Below are 5,922 nucleotides of genomic sequence, written 5' to 3'. Positions count from 1 at the left end.
TCTTCTTTTGTTGTCTTTCTTTCATTTTTTGTCTCTCTCTCTCTCTCTCTCTCTCTCTCTCTCTCTCTCTCTCTCTCTCTCTCTCTCTCTCTCTCTCTCTCTCTCTCTCTCTCATTCATTTTCTTTCTTTTTTCTTTCATTTTGCTTTTTCCTCTTTTCTTTTGTTGTCTTTCATTTTTTGTCTCATTTTCTCTCTCTCTCTCTCTCTCTCTCTCTCTCTCTCTCTCTCTCTCTCTCTCTCTCTCTCTCTCTCTCTCTCTCTCTCTCTCTCTCTCTCTCTCTCTCTCTCTCTCTCTCTCTCTCTCTCTCGTCTGTAAATAGAAGGAAGAATGAATTAAACAAAACTGAGGGTATTATTGTTTTTATTATTGTTATTATTATTATTATTATTGTTATTATTATTATTGTTATTATTATTATTATTATTATTAGTAGTAGTAGTAGTAGTAGTTGCGTGAGTTTGGCAGCAATAAGAGGCAGGTAGGGAGGCAATGACACACACACACACACACACACACACACACACACACACACACACACACACACACACACACACACACACACACCTGGATCGATGGGTGAACGTTCAGAATCACACACGCTCTCTGTCTAACGCCCCCTACTCCTTCTGCGACTACTACTACTACTACTACTACTACTATTACTACAACTACTACTACAACCCACCTTCTCCCACCACCTCCACCACCACCACCAGTACTACCACCACCACCACCATGTTCCTCTTATACCCCCCCCCCCTCTACCCTCGCCCCTGAGACAGATAAGCCACGTCCCTCAGTCACTCAACACCACCACCACCACCACCACCGACCTTTGTTCTTGCCCTGATGGTGATGGTAATGGTGGTGATGGTGTTGAAGGTGGTGATACTGGTGATAGAATTAGCCTACCACACATGTTACCTCTTCACAACACCACAGTACATCATCACCACCACCTCCATTCACCACCACCACCACCACCACCTCCATTCATCACCACCACCTCCATTCATCACCACCACCACCACCGCCATTGATTATTGAAGTCCTCAACACCACCTCGCGTGCGTAAGGAGTCACTCAATTCCTGAAGAGAGAGAATTTCGACTTATTTATTTACTTGTTTGTTTGTTAATGCTTTGGTAGAGGTTGTGTTAGTGTTGCCACGGGTAGTGTTATGGGCCTAGTGGTAGTGTGACAAGACTTTGGTAGAGGTTGTGTTAGTGTTGCCACGGGTAGTGTTATGGGCCTAGTGGTAGTGTGACAAGACTTTGGTAGAGGTTGTGTTAGTGTTGCCACGGGTAGTGTTATGGGCCTAGTGGTAGTATGACAAGACTTTGGTAGAGGTTGTGTTAGTGTTGCCACGGGTAGTGTTATGGGCCTAGTGATAGTATGACAAGACTTTGGTAGAGGTTGTGTTAGTGTTGCCACGGGTAGTGTTATGGGCCTAGTGGTAGTGTGACAAGACTTTGGTAGAGGTTGTGTTAGTGTTGCCACGGGTAGTGTTATGGGCCTAGTGGTAGTGTGACAAGACTTTGGTAGAGGTTGTGTTAGTGTTGCCACGGGTAGTGTTATGGGCCTAGTGATAGTATGACAAGACTTTGGTAGAGGTTGTGTTAGTGTTGCCACGGGTAGTGTTATGGGCCTAGTGATAGTATGACAAGACTTTGGTAGAGGTTGTGTTAGTGTTGCCACGGGTAGTGTTATGAGCCTAGTGGTAGTGTGACAAGACTTTGGTAGAGGTTGTGTTAGTGTTGCCACGGGTAGTGTTATGGGCCTAGTGATAGTATGACAAGACTTTGGTAGAGGTTGTGTTAGTGTTTCCATGGGTAGTGTTATGGGCCTAGTGATAGTGTGACAAGACTTCTGTATCATGAATGTGAAAAACTACTCATGAGAACTCGACTCATCTCCTCTGTCGCCCTTGGAAATACATCTGTGAGAATCTTATTTGAGTCACTTTCCCTCCCCTTCCTTCCTTCCTTCCCCATCCCTCAGGCCTCCCCTTCCTTCCCTCCCCCTCCCTCAGCCCTCCCCTTCCATCCTTCCCCTTCCCTCAGCACTCCCTTTCCTTCCTTTCCCTTCCCTCAGCCCAAAGCGTCGAACCTAGGATGTACTTGCTGGGTGGTTTGTTTGGGGTGACATTAACTTCAAGCACTCTCTATCTGTTTATCTATTTATCTGTCTATCTCCATGTGTGTTGCGTGTCCCGTGATCCGCGCCTTCCCAGGACGGAGCCTCACGGGGCTGGCTCACCTTCGTTAGTTGGTCCCCTCCCTCAGCCTCCCTCGTAGTACCGCCGCGGACTGAACACTCAAGAGGCAGCCTTGTGTCCCTGCCTCTTCATTGTCGCCCCCTGGAGCAGGTTGGCCGTGGTAAGGTGAGGCAGCAGCTGTACAGCCAACCCTTCCCCCCTCCCCCCCAAGGCCCGTACCCACGCTGCCCCCCCCCTCCATGCCCTCCCCCCGCCGCCAGCTGCCGCCGGCTGGGCCTTCGTCACTTATGCTGCATTAGGAAATTGTGCAGCTTAAGGGTGAGCTGGAGCACGACACTCACGCCTCCACACACAGGCGTCGCCGCCGCCCCCGCCGCACCGCCACGCCGTCACCGTCACCGTCACACAACTCTGATACGAGTCACTCCGCCTCGACCCGGCGAGTCGCGAAATGTGTTTATCAGCGGCACAGCGCGGCCACCGCGACGCAGCTCCCGCCGACTGGTTGTTTACGGCGCGGGTGTGGGCGAGGCTGATTTACCTGCCAGGAGGGAGAGCGGCAGGCAGGCAGGCAGGCTGGAGGAGTCCTGTATCTCCGTCCCGGTGTGGTGAGTGTACCGTCCCGCAGCAGCAGCAGCAGCTGTGTCCACACGGGCGGGCCGCGGCAGCCACAGGTGCCACGCCCCGCCGCACACACACACACACACACACGTGCCTCGCCGCCTGGTGCCGGGGTCAGTCTTCATCAGCGCTGGTTCATTTCATTGTGTTGCAGCAACACTGTGGAGGCCTGTCGGTGTGTTCAGCGGGTGGCGGCGGGCGTGCAGGTGGTGACGGGTGCGTGGCCGTCACTCCGCCAGCCAACCGTCCACACATGGCCAGGCCGGGAGGTCCCCGCCCTCGGCAGCGGCGGGGACGCACGGTGACGGGGCCCGGGGCTGCCGGCTAAAAATAGCAAGGTGACGACGCCCCACCATTGCCGCCACCACCACCACCACCACCACGGGAGGCCTGGCTCTCCCGGGGCGGGGCGGGGCGAACAGAGCTGTCAAGGAACGATCAGTATTATCAGTCAATGGTAATACTGCACTGCAAAGGCCTTTCCCAACGTCCTCCACGTCATGGCCGTGCCCGCCATCCTGCCCCAGCCTGGGTTCCCTGGTCCTCGGTCTGGCGTGGCGGGCACGCTCCTGGGTTGCCACTCGGTTACTCGGTTACGCTGTCACCAGTCCAAGGCTTGGCCCAGCACACCTCTTGTTCTCGGGCCAGCCATAAGGATCATGCAGGGACTGTCAAGGAAGGGCCGCCGCACCCACGCCTGCCGGGCTCCGCGGTGTCGTGGGAGGGTGACGCACGCAGCCTGTGCACGACTGTCCCGAGAGTCTTGACGCGGGTCATGCAGTGACGACCCACTGCCTCGCCCCACGCCTCCCTGGGCCGCCGGAGGAAGGCATCAACTCCCTGCTGCTACGGACTGACTGCATCAGTCCGACGCGACGTTGCTTTCCTTACTCTCTCTGCTCGATGTTTTCATGGTGACTGCCCTCCTTGCCTCCCGCCGCACAGCCCTTTTCTTTGTCCAGACTTTTAAACGCATCGGGGCTTCTTGCTACTTCCCAAGGCCACAGAGAAGAGCTGTGTGTGTGTGTGTGTGTGTAATCCCTTCCCGGCCCATTATCACGTGACTTAACTTTCCCCTCGCTTTCCATTATACCTCCCTCCCATCCCCTTCCTTCCCCTTCCTTCCCTCCCCTTCTCTCAGCCCTCCCCTTCCCTTTCCTTCCATTTCCTTTCCTTCCCTTCCCCTTCCCTCCCTTCCTTTACCCTCCCCTTCCCTTCCATTCCTACCCTTCCCTTCTTTCCCCTTCCCTCAGTAATCCCCTTCCCTTCCTTCCCCTTCCTTCCCCTTCCTTCACTCCCCTTCCCCTTCACCATTCCCTAGCCATCCTCTTTCTTCCTTTCCCTTCCTTTCCCTTTACCTTCCTCCCCTTCCTTTACCTTCCCCTTCCTTTCCTACCCTTCCCTTCCTTTCCTTCCCTTCCATTCCCTCCCCTTCCTTCCCCTTCTCTCCCCCTTCCTTTCCTACCCTTCCCTTCCTTTCCTTTCCTTCCATTCCCTACCCTCCCTTCCCCTTCTCTCGCCCTTCCTTTCCCTTTCCTTCCCTTCCATTCCCTTCCCTCTAATTCCCTTCCCCTTCCCTCAGCTCTCCTTTTTCCCTTCCCTTCCTTTACCTTCCCTTCCTTTCCCTTCCTTCCCCTTCCCTTTCCTTCCTCTATCTTACTAGGCTAAATTCTTCCAGTCCTCCTCCTCCTCCTCCGTCAACAGCGCCTCAGCCTCGCCCCTAGAGGTCTCCAGCCACACCGAGCTCACTGAGGCAGCTTTTGTGGCGCTGATGATGGTGTGTGTGTGTGTGTGTGTGTGTGTGTGTGTGTGTGTGTGTGTGTGTGTGTGTGTGTGTGTGTGTGTGTGTTGAGTTAGCGATGAAAGCAGCCATGGAGGAGGAGGAGGAGGAGGAGAAAGCAAATATCTGTCTGGGTTGATCACCACCCATTTAACTTACCTAACCTTACCTTCCTTCCCTTTCCTTCCCATCCCTTCCCTTTCCTTCCTTTCCCTTGCCTTCCCTTCCCATCCTTTAACTTCTCTCACTTTCCCTTCCTTTCCCTCCCTTCATTTACATTTCCCTTCCCTTCCCATCCCATCCCTTCCCTTTCCTTCCTTTCCCTTGCCTTCCCTTCCCTTTCTTTCCCATCCCTTCCCTTTCCTTCCTTTCCCTTGCCTTCCCTTCCCTTGCATTCCCATCCCTTCCCTTTCCTTCCTTTCCCTTGTATTCCCTTCCCATCCTTTAACTTCTCTCACTTTCCCTTCCTTTCACTTTCCTTCCTTTCCCTTGCCTTCCCTTCCCTTCCCATCCCATCCCTTCCCTTTCCTTCCTTTCCCTTGCCTTCCCTTTCCATCCCTTGCCTTACCTTCCTTTCCCTTGCCTTCCTTCCTTCCCATCCATCCTTCCTTTCCTTCCTTTCCTTGCCTTCCTTCCCATCCCATCCATCCTTCCCTTTCCTTCCTTTCCTTTCCTTGCCTTCCTTCCTTCCTTCCTTCCATCCATCCTTCCTTTCCTTCCTTTCCTTGCCTTCCTTCCTTCCATCCCATCCATCCCTTTCCTTCCTTTCCCTTGCCTTCCTTCCTTCCATCCATCCCATCCCATCCATCCCTTTCCTTCCTTTCCTTGCATTCCCTTCCTTGCATTCCCATCCTTCCTTTCCTTCCTTTTCCTTCCTTCCTTCATCCCATCCCATCCCTTTCCTTCCTTTCCTTGCCTTCCTTCCTTCCATTCCCTTCCTTTCCTTCCTTTCCCTAGCCTTCCCTTCCCATCCCCTTCCCTTTCCTTCCTTTCCCTTGCCTTCCCTTCCCATCCCTTCCCTTTCCTTCCTTTCCCTTGCCTTCCCTTCCCATCCCTTCCCTTTCCTTCCTTTCCCTTGCCTTTCCTTTCCATCCCTTTCCTTTCCTTCCTTTCCCTTGCCTTCCCTTCCCTTTCCTTCCCATTCCTTCCCTTTCCTTCCCTTTCCATCCTTTAACTTCTCTCACCTTCCCTTCCTTTCACTTTCCTTCCTTTCACTTCCCTTCCCTTCCTTTCCTTTCCTTTCCCTTTCCTTCCCTTCATTTCCCTTTCCCTTCCCTTTCCTTCCTTTCCCTCCCTTCATT

General features: G+C 53.3%; 1 long non-coding RNA gene across 2 annotated transcripts; it reads left to right on the top strand.

Moving 5' to 3' along the window:
* Window positions 1-1,102: 1,102 nt before the first annotated feature.
* LOC126990648 (uncharacterized) lies at window positions 1,103-4,029 on the top strand. 2 transcript variants are annotated; one of them, XR_007744620.1, is made up of 3 exons: window positions 1,103-1,285; window positions 1,418-1,549; window positions 1,682-4,029. It is a non-coding gene; the product is annotated as an uncharacterized LOC126990648 (long non-coding RNA). The 2 variants fall into 2 exon arrangements; XR_007744621.1 differs by having other exon boundaries at window positions 1,103-1,351.
* The last annotated feature ends 1,893 nt before the right edge of the window (window positions 4,030-5,922 follow it).

The sequence above is a fragment of the Eriocheir sinensis genome, unplaced genomic scaffold, assembly GCF_024679095.1.
Source record: "Eriocheir sinensis breed Jianghai 21 unplaced genomic scaffold, ASM2467909v1 Scaffold1849, whole genome shotgun sequence".
Classification (NCBI taxonomy): Eukaryota; Metazoa; Arthropoda; class Malacostraca; order Decapoda; family Varunidae; genus Eriocheir; species Eriocheir sinensis.
Note: the sequence above shows the minus strand (reverse complement) of the source record. Positions and strands in the feature narration are given on the sequence as shown.